Genomic DNA, 19,416 nt, shown 5'->3' with positions numbered 1-19,416 from the left:
CCAAGTCATAAAGAGCAACAGTACATGTTTGCTTATTTTTAGTTATGAAACAGATGAGAGCATTCCTGAATAGAAATGTAAGCCACTCTGTAGCAAGTCATACATTCCTCAAGAACTTGATAACTTAAATGAAATTAACTGTAGAAGATAAGACCTATGCAAATGTTTTAGCTGTAACACAATGCCTATAGCACAGTGCTGAAATTTGTAGAGACCACAATAGAAAACATGAAGTGTGAAAAGTAACCTTTGGAAGTTGTGAAACAATACATTAAAATATGCTGATGTTATAAATAGTGCCATAGTTTACCTTTATTGGCTTGAAAGAGGACTCCAGAGATTGAAACAGAAGACAAATCAAAATAGTTGGCCTGGTTTTCAAAATCTGTTATGCTGCTAAAAGCACAATACTCCATCATTAATGAATTTATGGCAGCTATAATGCTTTATACATAGGAAGGGAAATGAAAGGTGTAGCAACTTGGACACATAAGTTTCTGTACGAAGTATAGGTCAGGTGCAAAACTGAGTTATTACTGTTGAATTTCCCATTTCTTGTTAGTTTATAAAGACTTTCATCAAATATAGGCCTGAATCCAGAGGGTGCACCTAGATGATGGCAGAGATGATGCTAGGATGGAATAAATAAGCTCCCAGCTCCCTGCACAAATCTTCAAGAATCCTTTGTTGAGATTCCCTAGAAACCCCAGAACAGAGGTTCCCTCTTGGCAATTGTATAATTAGGAAGCGTTACAGATTGTGGTTATAACTGAGTAGAGAAGACTTAATAAAAGCTGGATACCTTCTGACATGAAATTTTACAAAATTTCAGTCTTCTGAATTGTATTATGCAACATGCAGCATGGTTTTTCATTTGCTTTTCTTTTTTAATTGCCTTTCAGGTTATTTTTGGTTGTTCAATTTATTACAAATGTATCCACAAAAAGTTAGTGAGGTGGAAAGATTTTGCACATAAGCTTCATTATATGAAGCTCTGCATGAACCCTGTGTTATTTATGTACAACTCTGCATAAGCAGCACATAACAGTTTATGTTCAGCTGTTGTTGCACAGGAAACTGTATGCAACTCCTGGCACATAGAGGTTTGTCTATTATAGCTTCTGGCATTTAAAACTTTCACTACCCGAAGGTTTTATCCCTCCTCTTCCACACAGAAATATACTTGGTAATTGCCTGGAAAAAAATTCTGGGAGCCATTTATCATTTCATGGATAATTCAGAAGTCCAGTGGGTTTAGTACCAGTGTTTTCTTCAGTGCATTTTTATTGTAGGCTGAATATTTCATTCCCAAGTATGTATTTCTGATTACCCCTAACCAGTCTGATTATGAATTTAGGAGAGAACCATGCTGAGGGCTGGTTTGGCAGACTGTATGTTAAAATTACATGTAAAGCTCCCACACCAGTTCTTAAAAATTGTTTCTCTCAGGTCCTTCTCCCCACCACTCTGCTTCTCATGTCTCTCCTGGTGTGGTGCTCTGCCTCTGACCAGGCACAGGAGAACCACTGCCTCTCCACCGACTCAACCTCCACCCTCCCTGCCTCACTTGTAGAAATGGCTGATGCTTTTGTCATCTTTAGCACTTCTGAGGGATTTTCAAGGGTACTGAGACACTACAGCTTCACATACTCCTACCTTAACACCACTGGTCCCAGATCTACCATTTTCCAAGTACGGCCACAGCAGCTCTTTCTGCCACAGCTTGAGCATCTCTTTATATTATACAGGTTTGTATACATCTGTCTTAAAAACCTGGAATCTGCTCTGACACCATGGTTAACATCAATGAAATAGCATTCTTACCTCAGTATTACAACCAGACACATTCTCTTTTCACCCTAATACAATGAAGCTTTAACACCTTCAACACGTTGCTGAAGACAATGTAATTGTTTAGCAGTTGTGCAAGCTGGTTAAAACACAGGCACAGCAGAACGACTGAAGTGTAATTCTAAAATATATCATGCTGTTAATTTAGAAAAAAAACCCCAACCAAACACTAACAATGTAAACTGACTTTCCTTGTACTGAATTACACTATTTTGTTCCTTTCAGTTACAACACAAAGCTTTGGTTAGACATAGAGTTGTACTATATTCATGCTGATTTTCAGAATGTTGTCCATAACCTAATTTCTTCAGTGAATTGCTCACTTTTTTAGAGGTTGTAATAAGCATAGATTAAAAAGTGGGTTACACATTTGTGACTGGGGCTATAAACCTGCAGAGCCAAAGTAAAGCTTGTGGAAAAGCTTTCTGCTTACAGGCAGAAAATGCATGGCATGTGTGATAAGAAAATCCTGCAAAGCTGTTTTGATGAGCTGGAGAAGGCAAGTTACAATGGTCTTGGTCTTAATTTGGTTCTATTATCTGTTCCAGATTTCTGGTGTGAAACGGGACCCTGTTGTTAGTTTTTCTGTTTGCATTTACACTTTCTATTATGGGTACTTTAGGTCTGGTAATATTTAAAGAGCTGCTGTCTGTTTGGCCAGATGATTCAGAGCACCTTCCTTCAGTGAGTGGAGACAGGCAGATCCACAGCCTCCACAGCGCTTGAGGAGGCTTTAGTAAGGTGTTTGTCTACTGACTTTGCAAGGGTCCTGAATGCTCAGGAGAGTGACTTAAAACCAATAGGAAATGGAATTAAGAGAAGAGCAGAAAGAAAAGGAGAACGGGGAAGGAGAAAGGGAAGACAACAGAGCCGTCTCTAAGCAAAGATGATCCTGGATTTCAGACTGACAGAGCTTGAACTGCTTCCAGAAGTGCTCTAATTCCTGGGTTGGTACCCAGGCTGAGTCCTGCCCTGAAGACCGACCACTCCACAGACAATTGCTGCTGCCAGATGTAGCCCGGATGCCCTCAGTGGATTGGGCTTCACTCCCTACAACTGGATCCAGGAGGAGTTTGGGCTTGTTGTTGCTTATTGCCGCTGAGCTTTGTACTTAGATACTAGTCCCCGCTTGTACAGGACCTACGTTTTTGCAGTCCCGTAATGATGGCTAAATGCAGACTCTTGCAAGCTGTTTTCCCAGGATAGTTCACTACCTGAGCTGCTGCCTGAGCTCAGGACTTTGAACCTGTTTCTTGTTCCTGTACTGCCTGCTCATGTTCCTCCCAGACTCTGCACAACTCAGTACTAAGCTTCATTTGTGTCTCCGTTGTGAAGCAGGTATGAGCTTTATGACAGTATGCTCTTTTGAGGATTACTCTGTAAATTGCTAGCAAGTGTGAGCATGTGAAAATTTGAGTTCTGAAGAAATAAATTTGAGTTCTGAAGAAATAAAGCATCTGTGATTTACTATTTATCGAAGCTGGTGCCATATCTTCATTTCTTTCTGCAACTCTGGCAAAGTTTTAGACTCAAAGTGTTTAGTTGAGTGGCAAGTGATTTTGCAGGTTTTACCTATCCTCAATGTTGCTTACATGATAAATCCACTTAAACTAATTGCTGACATAAATGCTGCTAAGTAGAATTAATAAAATGTGCTATTATTATTTCCATTCAAAAAAATTGAGACATATGCTTTACTTAGATTTAAATACATAATGATTTAGGTAAGTACCATACATCACATGATCAATTTTCTCCCAAACATTTTTAAGAAAGATAATTAAACTTGTCAGTCAATATGGATATAAAAATATTAATACTAGATGTCTGCTATGTCGCAGATATACTGGTGTATGGAACAGTAGCTGAAAAAGAGTTAACTCAGAGAACTGTGACAGTACTGAATTTTAAATTACTAAAGAGGTGAACTGGGAAGTTTTAGTTTATATAACTGAAAGATAAGATTTGAAGTATATTTTCTGTGAACAAAAAGTAGAAAATCATGAAAAGAAGTCATAAAATGTGTTGATATTCTGCATAAAATTTGGGAAGGTCCCTCAAGCTTATACATACTATAATCAATATACCTCCTTAATTTGAAATGTAGTTTAAACCGCCTAGTTTATTAGCTCCCATTACTAATGTACCCATAAGCCCAAAATGCAGTGTATTCCATAGTAAAGGATATATTCCCCCAATCTCTTATGCTTTAGATAAAACATGAACTGATTATAGTTTATTGCACATAGAAATGTTGTGTTGCTATTTATTATTTGAAGCGACTGCTTCTGTAGCTCTGCTTGCGTGGATAAAAGTAAAAGTCTAGAGAAAACATCTCCGCTGTCAACAAAGTTAAAGACATGTAAATAGTATAACTAGTGCTGATTGATAAACAAAAAAAATTAAGAGTTTGTCCTGCAAAAGTCATAACCTTAATAGCAACAGGCAGCCACCACATTAATTCAGTGACTAATGCAATGACATTTCTATTTTTTTCCATATGTCCTCTTGCCACCAAATGCACAATGTAGATGTGGAGCTGCTATGCATACTAAGCTTTTTCATTCTCAAAATGTCATGGTTACATATGAACTTTCTACTTTCCTGTCTGGTAAGTAGTCTGCTCAATTTATGTGCTATGCATCCTACGGTTCCAAGAAACTAAATTTGAACGGAAGAGACAGATTCAATTTGTCTCTTTCAGACACGTATTCTGTTTATACATTCATATCCATGTTACAAAAGATTGTAGGATATTTTTTTTAACAAGTATGGAATGTCTCGTTTTTCTTATTGTGGAGCTCTGATGCTACAAGAGCAACCAGGCAATCGGTGTGCGAGAGGTGTCCACTACCTTGTGAACATGGAGTCCACACCCGTCAAAACTTTATAATCCTCAAGAAAGTCTTTCTGAGCCTTATGTCCCTCTTATGCAAAGTGCAGAGCTAGTGTCAAGCATGGCACTACACAACCAAACAAGAAGTGCTCACCGAAATACGTAGTGAGCAGGAAAGAGACTGCCCCTGTGCAGTAGTGTTCAGTGACAATTTTCACAAGCTAAACATCATTTGAACTGCCACTGGTCACATTTTCTGACCATGGTTGTAAAGTATTATTTAAGCAAAATAAACAACAGTTGCACAAAAATTAATGGCTATAAAACTGTTCATGAGTTATCTGAAGCTTAGAGAGGAACAATAATAATAATAATAATAATAATTTCAAAACCATAATTTTCTGTAACTTTTGAAAGTGGACATACTTTGTCCTTACTATCTAGTTTTGTGATGGAGATAGGCATATTTGTAAAGGGATTAGGAGATATTACTCATGATAGCAGAGGCTGGACTACAGTAGAGTCACTGCTACTCCTATGCCATTGTTCATGCACAGTCCCAACTGTATCTAGATATGTTTAAGTTCTGCTTAGAGGAGTGTCCTACCATCTCTTTAATGAGCCAAATTACTGTCTATACACAGAGAGTATGTCTATGCTGCAAAATAAAAGAGCATCAGGGAGACAACTCTAACACTGGATCTTCTTTTGTCCACATTGGAGAATGATTATTTTTCTTTTTGGGTGGGGTTTTTTTCGGTAGTGCTTCAGCTAGCTCTATGTAGGACAAAAAGCCTGGACATTGTCTGGAAGATAGATCATTCCAGGGAATCTCTAATTAGCAATGAGGATGAAGATGCAGCAGATGCCCAATGTAGTCCTCCAGTGCTATCTGAGAAGGCTTTGCAACCTCAAGAACTTCCTTACACTCAAATGCCAGCCCACAGTATAGACAACCCATACTCTTAGTTTTACATCATAAAATTCACTCTAGTTGCCTGTGACACACCTCTTTTTATTTTGTATATTTTGAACAGAAAACATATCTAAGATGATAATAATTACACATTATCATAGAATCACAGAATGGTTTGGGTTGGAAAGGACCTTAAAGATCTAGTCCAACCCCCCTGCCATGGGCAGGGACACTCTCCACTAGACCAGGTTGACCAAAGCCCCATCCAATGCTGTGTATTGTGCTATGCATTATGTTATGTACATATTATGCTATGTATTGTGCTCTAGATTGAGCTAAATCTCAGTCATATGGATCTGAGACACTCCACACCGGTTGGTCTGGGGGCCAGGGATCTCTTACTGGGACCGATATACCTACTTGTATAGCTACTGTGGCTTCACGTAGATACAGTAAGTATGGGTTGTGACACTGATGGCAGCTGAAGAGCATCTTCCAGAGCTCACAGGATCTGGCATGTCTGAGAAGGTCCCCTACCTTATGTAAATAAACTGTAGTCACTGGTATACCTAGACACCTGGTGAATATTAGTGGTTTAGTATAACTTAGTGTGCACTTTGTGTGCTTTCTGCACCTGAACAAGTGCTTACATGTGCTTCTGCAGAACAGGAGATCAAGACAAGGTGGACAGCTTTGAGGGTCTGCTTTGAGACTAGAGCTAGCATAGCTTTGTGGTGCATTATAAACCTCAGTCACAGAGCCTAGTTTTTAAACACAGGCTAATATTTTCTTTTTTTCTTTTTTTCTTTTTTTTTTTTTTAGTTTATTTTAATTATACTAACCAGGACAGTAGCAATCTCTGTAGCCAGAAATAATGAACAGGTATACTGTTATTAATGCAAACTTCTCCACCAAAAATACTTGAAACAATAGCTCTCTCCAATTTCTATACCCTTACAAATATCTTCGAGGTCACATATGCAGTCGCAAGAAAGATTTGTTCTCAGCCCAGTCCAATTAACTAATGAAGTCATAACCAAGAATTATTGACTTCTTTTCTGGGCCATGCTAAACTACAAACAGAGAAATCTGGAGAGATTGGAGAGCCCAAGGACTCCTTGAAAATCCGAGCCTGAATATTGTTTCCTGCTTTCCAGTCATGATATTATTTCTAGTGCTTTTCTTTAAGTAATTTCAAGCTTCACCCATGTTCACAACTTCTCTTGGTTGTTTCAACTGTAATTGATACAATGCTTGCTCCTTTTCTTTTATCATCACTTAAATATTTAAGGACATAAGCTCAACTTACTCTTTTTCACTATCTCCTGAGTGGCTTAACATCAATTTTATAACATGACTATAATACTTCTCCAACAAAAATAAATTTTGATGCACAAAGACTATAGAAATCTATATGGTAACAATAGTCCTTAAAAACAGCAATGAAAGTGAGCACAGTTATGATCTGGATTTAGTTTTGACATAACTACACAGACCTGTAAATGCAATAATTAGACTGTTAAGAGAGTGTGATTGACATAAAGCATTTAATAAGTTCTATGGCAAATATAAAAACATTTCTCACTTTTTTTCTTTCTTTAAGCCAGGGCTAGCAGCAAGATTGTTTTAATGTCTTAGGCAAAATAATTGACAGTATGTCGCTTAGTGGGAGGTTATGCAACAGCCCTGTACAGCCTTCAGTCTGTACTATGAAACATTCAAGTATCAAAAAAGAAAAAATGCCTCCAGGTCTGATAGAAAAGGAAGCACTTACCTTCTAGCTTTAAAAATGGTGGGAACATGCAACAGAAGAAACACGAAGAATATTCATTATACCAGGTTATTTTTTTTGTTTCATTCTTCTCAGGCCTCAGCCATCATCAGTTACAACTTTTCCACATAGAACATTCAAGGAAGTAGTTAAAGATGTGAGTCTAAGCTTCATTGGTTAAATCATATTGAATCCATGTATTTGACTTAGTCAAATTTACTGAAAAGAATTAACCTAATTCTCTAAATTAAGGTCACTTCATACACTATTTGTTTTAAATTTAGTATGTTACTGTGTTTCCTCAAAGACAGAATACAGAGTCACCCTTACTGCATCAAAAAACACATTTATAACCCCCTGAGCTGATCTTTCAAATAATTGGTGTTTTAATTCAACAAAGAAAGGATCATCCTTATAATGTAATTCTGTAGTTTCTCTGCTTCTGTTATGACTAACACTTCAACCTGTGCAGAGTAAAGAATATCTGTTTTTATGACTTTGTAACATTTTTTACAGTGTGTCTTTAATTTTCATTTCAGTTACAGTAAATATGTCAACTTACCATATGTCAAGCAACTTATCACAAAACTTCATGTTTTTTTGAATGTATCCTTCATGTTTCATTGTTAGCTGTCTCTTTCATGAAGCTCAACCTTGGCATCATGAAAATTATTTTACCGAGGACCTAATGGGTGTATCCCCACTCTTCACTCTGGTCATTCAGGTGGCTGGGCACCCACTTGGGAATTTACTGAGAGCTCAGAAATCAGCTTCTGGGGTTCACCGGTCCAAGCAATCAAACTTATATTCTCTAAGATACTCTTGCCTCCCAGAGATCCAGCACAGACGAAGTTACAACACACAAACTAAGCAATAAATTTACACAAGAATATTGGACTCATGAAAATAAAGAAGCTAAGCCTTTAAAAAAAGCAATCATAATTGAATGCCATGATCCTAGCCAGGTCTTTTGTAAATAAATGCTTAGTTAGAGTAGCGCAGAAAGACCCTGAAGTTTTGATGCAGCTCAAGAAAAGCTGAACATCACACAGAGCTGCTCATCCCTTCCACAGTTCAGGCCATGAGTCAGTGGGAATTGCCTGTATCCCCTATTTCTGTTTTGCTATGATTAGATTCATGTATATGGATATGCTGATTTATTATTTCAAACATTTGTGTCTATGTAAGCAAAACTTGCAACTTATTAAGTGTGGATAAAACCTTTTCTATTTTATCAATGTGGAAAAACATTATATCTGTTACACCAGGCTAGGCTTTGCTTTTGAAAGACTGTTGGAAAATTCAATTTCTAAGAACTTTAGAAGGCTTGTGCTAATATGTGCTGTCTTTCCGGTCACACTTATGTAGTGTATTGTAAATCTTAGTTATTTGAATGGGTTTGAATATGCTGACTAGAGAAAAAGTTTGGGGTGTAAAAAGATAACTCTGCACAACACAAATGTGAGAGATAATGACTATACTGGAGCCTACGGGAGAAAATGTATACTAGGTTTATAACAATCAGATAAAAATTCTTAATTTTTAACTGAGCCTGCTACACATGCATTGCTCTATGAGTCTGCTTATGGCCCCTTGTGCAGGCATTTCACAGAGAAAGCGGGAGTCACACAGGCTTTCCCCTCCTTGTTATTAAAATATCTTCAGAGCATTTCACCTTATTCTTAAATTTCAGTAACATCATTTACTGCTGGTGTTGGGTTTTTTTAATGTAATCGATTAATTTTAAAGATGAGCCTTGTCTTCATGGATTTGAGAATGATCTTTTAACACATACACAGCATAATTAAAATAAATGAACATGAAAAGCCATTGTCAAAAAATGGTGAAATGTCATTAAAAATACATTATTTGTTAGAGAAAATGCTGTATTGCTAAATCACTCTTTGAAAGTGCTGCTTCTGTGACACTTTCTGGGAAGAATTGATAGGATGTTGGAAGCTATGCAGCTGTCCTGTAAATCAACAATGATATATTTCTTACAATATCTATGTAAGCCTGAAGGGAGAAAAGGTATTCCATGTTTCCCCCATTAATGCTGCCAGCAGTGTTGTGGTGCTTGCAGCATTGATTACAGCACTGTATCAGTACTCGCAGGAAGAGCACTGTCTTTTGAGATTTTGGCAAGAGTGTTTTAAATAGGGCCCTATTTAAATATAAAAACAAATAACTATAGCTTACAAAGGAGATAGTTGGTAAAACACTGAATGAAGCAAGAAAGCCTCTCGAACTATCTAGTAAAATAAATGCAGTGACCGGACTATAATGCTTTAAACTTGTTCAGCTTGATTCTACTCTCTCTAACCATGATGTTAGTCTGCCTGCAATGCTACCAAGCACAGTGTTTTACTCTGGATTTACTGCAAGTGCCACAGGATATAAAGGCAAAGAGATCACAAATCCTTAAATTTCAAACCAGCTATCTTTTCTGCCTCATTATAATCTAGAGATACACTACCAATTAGATTATTTCAGAGAGTACTTTAAGAAACAAAGATTTGTTTCTTTTCCTCCTAACTGATGTATGTTGCATTTTGTGTTCTGGAATTCTGATTTTGTTTTTTTTTTCCTCACATTGCATTTCTTTCAGGAAACAGAAAATATACAATAATAAAAACTTTATTGAGAAGGAATGGAGAGTGGTTTTGTTTTGCATGTGCCGTGGGATCGTGATAAAGGATGACACTGTATGAAAATAAGTACAAGCTGTTAGACTACCCAATGGCATGAAAAAGGTTTTCTGGGCTTTCATGCAACACAGCACTAAGTCTCTTAAGTTGTCTTCATTGCTTAAAATAACTTGTCAGAAAACAGGAAACTCAGATAGCCATCGGTTACAATAGACGAGACCTTTAGTTGATTCTAGCTTTGAGCATGTGAGGTGAATATGATCAGTTGTTCTGTAGGCAGCTGTTTCTGTCCCTGTGCCTTCAAGCTCTACCCAGTTGGCTGAGATGTGAACAGAAACCCCAAGGGGTGCAATTTTTGAAATGGATCCAAAGCAGCCTGGCTCATGCTGTGTTTCACGTAAGTTTTATTTTTGATCATGATGACATAGGTTAAAAATAGCTGGGATGTTTGTACCGTTCACGAAACAGCAAATACTCTGGGTCTGGGTTTCTCACTGTCAAAACTAAACAGACCAAATATCTTTAGTCTGACAGCTGTGTGCTTGCTGTCATTCTTGTGTGAACTGGTACTGCTGTGGAAGAAACTGGTCATGATACAGGAAAAAAACTTGCATCTTTCTAGACTATGCAGCAAAAAAAGAGATATGTTGACAAATTGATACACAGTATTCGTCAGAAGGTGGTCACCTCATGGATTAAGCTGAATTTTAAATGCATAAAATTGAAAGTAAATTTGGAAACAATTGTGGAATTATTTTTGGGGCTGCATTTTTCCTATCTCTCCCCCCCTCCCTTCTCCTTTCTTTAGTTCTCTCTTTGTCTCTTTCTCCTCTTCTCTCTTCTCTTCTCTTCTCTTCTCTTCTCTTCTCTTCTCTTCTCTTCTCTTCTCTTCTCTTCTCTTCTCTTCTCTTCTCCTCTCTTCTCTTCTCTTCTCTTTTTTCATGTCGGAATGAATTTCAGCTTAGTATTCAGTACACTCTATAATAAATACGTCGTAAGTAAAAAGCAAGTGAAAAATTCAGAAAAATGCAATTGGCAAGGAAAGAAACTTGATTTTTAAAAAATCCCCCAAAACCAAACTAACAAACAAAGCCCCCAAAACTAATAATCAGAAATGAGAGCATACAGAGGATAATTTATGTTTCTTACCTTTTGCTATTCTGTCATGTTTCTTCTGTAGTTTCTTTAGCAATCAACTTCTGGTTAACTTCCATTGTAAGTCCACACAGCAAGGTGAGATGAAGACCACTACATGTCTCCCAGCCTGCTGAGTGATGGGTCTGGCACTGTGTACCCAGGGCTGGGAGTCTCTGCCATGGCGGAATGTGCTGCAAACAGGCTGGAGAACAGCTGCCGCCTCTGCAGTCTCCTCACCTGCTGAAAAGACCAAATCAAAGCTTGAATTGTCCCCCGCTCCATCTCTCCACTTAATTTCTGACTGCCATTTAACCATTACGATACGTTTGACAGTTCAAGATTTTGTTATTCACACAAACTCTGCTAAGTTTATAACCAGTTTAGGTTCCCTAAGTGCTCTAACTCATTTATTTATTTCAAGTAGCTCACTAAACCTTTTGGGATTTTAGTGTATGAATCTTTTAAACAGAGGTAGGCAGTAGTTATTTCAAGACTCAAATAGTGTTTCTAAAATGCTTTGGCTTCTTCAGAATAACAAAGTTGTTGAAAAGAACTACTGTCATAATGCTATTTTGCCTCTGCTGGCTTCCTGCAATATTAGTAAAATTAAATACATGCTTTTGCTTCTATTCAAAGATGCTAGAAATGCAGTTTAGGAAGACTGGGAGAAATATCCCTGGACTTTACTTGGTGTGGTTGAAAAACTTGCTTCACTCTATCATTTGGTGGGAGAAAACTAAGAAAATAATATGAAAGACACTAAGCAACCACATGTGTGTACGAGCAGATAATAAAAGCCTGGCAGAAATTTTGTAGAATCTAATACTTATATGAGTTTAGCTGGAATTATTCCATTTCCTTGGCTTTGTTCTTCAGATATAACAAAACTGAGGGAGTTCTAAGCTTTGCTCACAAAATAAGAGCAACTTGAGATATTATTAAGCTTTTGTATACCTCTATGATATTTCTTTGCACTTCTTTTCATAAATTAGGGGGAACAACGTGGCTTCATTTTATACTGTAGATTCATTAAAAAACCCCACAAGAAACATAGTGCCAATGTATTCTTTTTGTGAAGTATTTTTATTTTACTCATTAATAGCTCTGATGTACTTATAGGAAGCTAATCATAAAAGGTAATAGCTACAATAAGATTTGAAAGATTTTGGATGCCATATTAATACCAGTTCACAGGACACACAATTATAAATCAAGCAGGGCAGGTTATTAATTGGGAAGTTTAAATCTTAGCAGAGTTTATTGATTTCTCAGTCAGCTGTATTCCTTCCTTTGTTGTTTTTTCTCCTCTTTCTGCAGAAATACAGGGCCAAACATGAAAGAGGGAAGAGTTATATTTTATCTGACAGTTCTGCATGTACTTGAAACCTGTCCTTCCCTCCATGAGAAGTGGTGTTGCTGTCCTTACAAGAAGACAGGGCAAACTCTGGTCTTCTATGGGTTATGTAAAGAGCATCTCTAAAGGTGACTGGCCCTTCCAGAAGCACGAACTGAAATCCTCCAGGTCCTGGAATACCTTCATTCAGTTGCTTGTTAGAATATGCTGGAAGAGTGACTGAATCAGACAGATGGATCTGATTCCTCAAAATTTTTCCTTCTAGGGTTTATTAATCCACTTGTTCTTTTACTAAAGCGTCATTGTAGGTACAAAAAAGATTTCTCATTAACCGCCACCTCTGAATATGAGAATTCCTGACTTCTACAGTGTATGTTTATTGTGTGTATTAATTAAGCATATATACACTTTTAAAATTTAAAAGTACTTGCTAAATTCCCTGAGGCTTTACCAGGCAGGAGGTACTCAGGTTTGTCTTTGACACTTATGACCAAAGGAGTCTCTGAGGAAAAGAGATTGGTGAAAACATCAGCAAGCTGAGGTTGAGACCAGACAAAAGAGACAACAAATGCCATTGCAAAACTGGCTCAATTCCCACAACAACACTTGGAAGCTGTCAAGAAGACTTAATTTTTATTGGAGAAGAAAAAAGAAATATTGAGGATAATGAAGAGAAATTGAGGCTGAAGTAAGAATCAGCTGGGAGGATTTTAGAATAGAGAGATGAATTATAGTGGCAAAAAAAGGCACTCTAATTGGTGAGAAGAAAGGGAGGTTGAGGAAAAAGTCAGAAACACGAAGAAGAGAGAAACAAGAAGATAATAAGCATTTTTTAAAATGTTTCAGGGAAATGGTCACATCTGGAGGTTCTTTCTTTTCAGTAAGACTTATATAGAAAAATATGTTTTTCCTGCAGAAACATTCAACATTCCAGCCAACAATCTATCCCTTGCTCCAGAAAAAAACACACCCTTGACACAATTTTAGTGAAAGTAATAGAGATTTTTGAACTTCTGACATATGGTAAATGATTCCATTCAAGTGTCCAAATATTTAAACTTCGTGCATGAATCAAATAAAATTTCAAGCATCAAGGACACAGTACAAATAATTGCAACATGATACCCCAGGATGCCATTCAATGAAATCTAGGTACTAATATTCATCTTCATAGAAAATGTAATTTGCAAGTTGATATTGAGGTAACACATGTTTATATTTCCAAGTGCAGTAATGTGTCCAATAAGAACAAAAAATTATGATCTTAAATTGTCTAGCATTTCATGGGTATTTATAGAATAACCAGCATCATGTTATTAGCTGACTGGATAGTTTTCTACTTTAGTATATTTCGATCATAGAATAATTTTACAGGGTAACATCTGAGCTTGCCTTTATATTTTACTTCAGAGGATAATATAAATGAAACCCCATGAAAAGTTATCCTGAGGAATAAACTTTTCAGAATACCAATGTGATTTTCAAAATGTTTATACATACATACATACATATATATGTGTAAATATACATGGATTTGTACATTGCCCCATGCAGACATTTTTACTAATCAGTGAAAAACTTTCTTGGTAACAAAAGCTACATCACTTAACATTACTATTTATCAAGACTGCATTTGCAGTGAAGCCAAGATTAAGATTAAAACAAAGGCAGCATTAAAATTACATACTTTATCAATTCAAACATGCTTTATGTGGAAAAGCAATGGGGCAATCTTATAATAGATGTGCAGACTCCTGCAGTTTATTGCAACTCTGATAAAAAATAATAATATAAAATAATCCTCAAAGCAGATATAAGTTAATGTATTTGCAACTGTTTAGATTTGTAAAATATGATCCCTACTAGAAAAAAATAAAATTTTTAAGATCAAGGTGTAATGCAAATCATAATGGAAAGCTATTTTTTTTTGTAAAATATAGTACCTTAAGCAAGCATTACCATAACCATTTTGTATCTAGCTATGCTGGAACAACCACAGGTAGCCCCTGACAGGCAGAAGTGGTAAATAAAATGCAGCTTCCACATTAAATTTGGAGCTTTAATTTGTTGTTTTTTGAATTCGCACATCATTCTACACTAAACAGTGTTGTTCTGTGTTAGCTCTGAGTGAGCTAGTACCTCTGCATGACCCAGCAGAGCAACATCCTGAAGTAATAAGCCTGTATTTCAGAAACAAAAATAATAAATCAAAGCTAGGTATAGTGCTGCTATAAGCGTACTGTTTCAAAGTTCAGGTTGAGCTGTCTGAGAACTCACTCAAGTATATCTGCACAACAGGGATCTAAGAGGCTATCCCAGCTTGAGAGTGTTAAGGATTATGAGTTTAATCGTGGTTGTTCAAGCCTAATGGTGATGGAAAGGCATAATAATTTTATTCCATTCCAATGCAGTCATAAATGTATTGTCTGTAATCAGTAAAAGTGCATACCTGTTAGGTGTTTGTGGTCAGCAGTTCTTACGGACCCAGAGAGTGTCTGAATGAGGTGCAGCACATGTCTCTGTGAAAGATTAGCTAGTCCTCTTTAAAATGCCAGTGGTTTTTTCCCCCTGGACTCCTGTACAGATCTCCTGTTCACAGCACCTCTTTTCCAACCCTAAACTGGTTGTGGTTCTCATCATAGGAACTGTAAGTGAACTCCAAGGGCATAGGCTTTTTTTTTTTTTCCTTTTTTTTTCTTTTTTTCTTTCTTTTTCTTTTTTTTTTTCTTTCTTTTTTTTTTTTTTTTAAATTAAGATTTAAAATTAAATGAAGTCTGGCAGAAATCCACAAAGGCTTGGAAATTTTCCTTGCTGCATTTTCTCTGTATCTTTTTGCTATTAAAATGACCAAGGTTTGGGACTGAATGAAACTCATAACTGAGGCTAGTGAATCTTGTGCTGAATGACTTCCCACTGCTGTCCAAATATTCTTCACTGGAAGTGCAGTACTCAAAGGGTCAGATCTGCTGACTGTATGCCTGGTTTATGCCACCAGAGGCTGGTTTATGCAGAGGCTCTGCCATTTAAACCATGAATCCTGAATATTTTAAGTAGATGACTGACTACAGTTCCGTAAATTTAACATTAGTCATTGCTATGACTTTTCAAGGTGAATGTAAGCCTCCACATTCAGTTCTGCCATGGCTTTGATCTTGTGCTCTGTTTCTGTGAAGTACTTCCATTCAGAGTGCAGGCTATAGCCATCTATCCACAGTCCTAGATTTACCCTACCTTCAAGACCCTCATACATGGTGAAAGGGCTAACCCACCTAGTTTTCAAGCCTGCACTTGTCAGGACTGCAGTCCCTGGACTCCAACGTTGAGAATCTGCCTTGTTCACCACAACACATCACTGCAGTTCAGTATCTGAATTTCTGTTCTCTCAGGGGCAATGGCAAGGTTATTTTGTGGCCAGACTCCTCTCATTCGATTTATTCAAATAAATAGTATTTCAGAGAAGTCATAAAAGGAGAAGAATTGCTGGAAATTTCTGTATCACAGGTCCTGGTTCTTATGGGAGATTTTGACCTCCTTGTTCCTTGCTGGAATGACAATGCAGAGGGATACAAGCAGTCAAGCAGATTTCTGAAGGTGACAGAAGTACAGGGTGGACAAACCCTATGTGACACACAGCTGGTTCTGCTATTCACAGGCAAGGGACAACTGTTTGGGGAGATGGTAACCAATAGCAGTCGTGGCTGTAGTGACCTTGAAGCAGTAGAGCTCAGAATGCTAAGGGAGTGACAAAAGAGAGGAGCATGAATACTGACCTTGGACTTCAGGCAAGTATCCTTAAGTGTATTCAGGAAACTTCTTGGTGGGATCTTGTGGGATCTGTGCCAGCAGAAAAAAGAGGAGGTGGAAGGTGGACAAGCTACAAAAGAAGAATTTAGAACCATTACCTAGGCATGTAGGAACTGTGTTAGGAAAGCTAAAACTCACTGTGATGTGATGCTTGCAAGGAACACAAAAAAACCAAGAAAATAATGTCTATGTCTACATTAGTAGCAAAACATTGCAAAGGAAAATGTAGGAACATTGCTGAATGGGACAGGTGACTTAGAGATAGTAGATGCAAACTAGATTGAGTTACCCAGTGCCACTTTTGCCTTATTTATCATCAATGGGGTCTCCCAGGCCTCTGTGATTAATGAAAATCTTGAAGGAGGGAAAGAACTATTAGTAGTGGAAGAGAACCAAGACTGGTGTTACCTGAAAAAAAAATAATCCATATATACATGTAATGTCTGAGTGAAGAAAAGCACTCATCTTCAAAAAGGACCAAAAAAGAAAAGCTGGTGAACTACAGGCCATTCAACCTTACTTTTTCTCTGGGAAAATCATAAAGCAAGTCCTCTTGGCACACACCTCTAGGCACATGAAGGAGAAGGGTTACTGAGGGTAAATTATGCCTGACCAACCTGGTTTCCTCTGTGATAAAATGACTAGATTCATAGAGGAGGGGAGAATGAGGGATGTGATTGATATAAATTTCAGCACGGCTTTCAACATTGTTTTCTACCATGTTCTTGCACATGAGTTAGGACACTAAAGGCTGGGTGAGTGATCAACCAATAGGGAAAAATCTAGTGGAATGATCAGGCTCGAAAGGTAGAGGTTAATGGGTCATGTTCATAGTGGAGGCTGGTAACAAATCAAGTGCCAGGGAGGTCTAACCTGGGAACTGTTGTGTTTAATGTCTTTATCAATGGTCTGGAAAAGGCAATGAAGTGTACTCTCATCAGCTTTGGAGATAATATAGAATTGAGGAAACCAGTCAATATGCTTGACAGCAGGGCTGCCATATAGAAGGACAGGCTGAAGGAATGGGCTGACAGGAACCTTGTGAATTTCAACAGGGCCCAATATGAAGACCTGCACATGGAAAGGAAGAACCCCTTACAGTGACAGAGGCTGGGGACAGTCCAGCTGGAGCGCAGCTGTGTGAAAAAAGGCCCTGTGGTCTTGTCAGACAGCAAGCTGAAAATGAACCAACAGCATGTCCTGGCAGAAAAGAAATCCAACAGCCTCCTGGGCTATATTAACAGGAGAAGAACTGGTGGATCAAGGGGATGGGTTATCTTTCATTCACCATTCATTAGACTGCATCTGGAGTACTTGTCCCGATCCAATATCGGGGAGGTTTCAATACGATCCCAAGAGCGAGATTAAGACACAAACGAGGTCAAATGCCGTACACCAGAAACAGTTTTATTATGAAAAGAGCAAAAAAAAAGAAAAGGTAATGGTAACTGATAAGAGCGATAGGACAGGGCAGAAAAGAAAGGCAGAAAACCGAGCAAGACTCCGGGATAGAGTCGCAGGAATAGTCACCGCCACGAGTCCACGGTGCCTCGGTGTGGGGGGGGAAAGGGGTCCAAATCTGTCGTTCTGCGACGGTGGACAAAGAGGCGGGTCCACAGCATCTCGGAGGTCCGTCTCAGGAGAGTCCAAATCCCTTGCTCTGTGGCGGTGGGCGAAGGCGTGCCACCCTCATCTTGGCGGTCCCCTTTTATACTCGTGGTGGTCTTCACGATGGCACGTACGACACGGCTTCCACATTCCTGCACACGCGTACACACAGTTCCAGCCCCATTCTTCATACAACTGTTATCTGACGCCGTGGCATGTGATCCAGCAAGGCGTTTTTCAAAGGTTGAAAGTCTCAACGACCCGGCAATCGTCCTTACGACCCGGCAGTTGCCCTTATCACACTCAGTAGTTGAAGGGGTTTCCCGCTTGAGCAAAGCGATCTTTGAGACAAAAGTTCTTTCAGTCCGGTTTCTCGCAGTACTGTGTCCAGTTTGAGCCCCCCCTACAAGATAGATATTGAAAAACTGTAGCAAGCTCATCAAAGGGCCACCAAAATCGGTGGGGGTTGGAGCACCTGCCCTGTAAGAAGCAAAGGGAGCCTGATTTGTTTAGCCTGGAGAAGAGAAGACTTCAAGGAGACCGAAGAGCTGTCCCTCTGTTCCCCCCCGCCCCCGGTACCTATGGGGAGGTTATACAGAAGACAGACCTAAGGTCAGCATAGTGGTGAGTGGAAGGAAGAGAAGAGGCAGTGGGTGTAAGTTGAAAAAAGGTTCATACCGAATATAAGGAGAAACTTCTGCAGAAGCAAGGAGTGGAATTTTGGTTGCAAGCAGGTTAACCAGAGAAGTTGTGCAGTGTCTGTCCTTCCCTGGAGGTTTTCAAGACCCAACAGGATAAAATCCAGAAGAATCTGGTCTGATCAGAGATTGTCTTGTTTAGAGCAGGAATTTGGACTAGAAATCTCCACAGGTGCCTTCCACATTAAATTATCGCAATATCTTATCCTACGATCCCATGATCCTAACACAAGAAACTGCTTATATGGCTGGGTGTACATGAGCCTCCTACATAGTCACTCTTCCTCTGCTTGAATACCCTAGTGGATTTGAATTTCCTGTACATTCTTTCCCAGGGCCTTTCTGTCCTGTGTGTTTAACCAGAGTGTGTTTCTCTTCCACATCTAGCTTGTCTTTTCATATAGAATAATCCTCTTTGATTTTTTTTCTCCTGCTGGCATATCAAGCCAGATACATATAAGCCCCAAGAAAAAAATGTTGCTTCAGCTGCAGGGATTATTTTCCATCCCTAGTGTCTTTCGTTCTTGCAGGATGTCTACTTTAAGTTAACCTCTTAGTTGGTATTAGGAAAATTAGGAAACAGGAAAAATTTCTTCACCAAAAGGGTTATCAATCATTGGAACAGGCTGCCCAGGGAAATGATTGAAACACCATCCCTGGAGGTATTTAAAAGACGTGTAGATGTGGTGTTTAGGGACATGGTTTAGTGGCTGGACTTGGAAGTGCTAGGTTCATGGTTGGACTTGATGATCTTAAAGGTCTTTTCCAATCAAAATGGTTCTGTGATTCTATG

This window comes from Balearica regulorum, chromosome 1 (genome assembly GCF_011004875.1).
Source record: "Balearica regulorum gibbericeps isolate bBalReg1 chromosome 1, bBalReg1.pri, whole genome shotgun sequence".
Taxonomy (NCBI): domain Eukaryota; kingdom Metazoa; phylum Chordata; class Aves; order Gruiformes; family Gruidae; genus Balearica; species Balearica regulorum.
Note: the sequence above shows the minus strand (reverse complement) of the source record.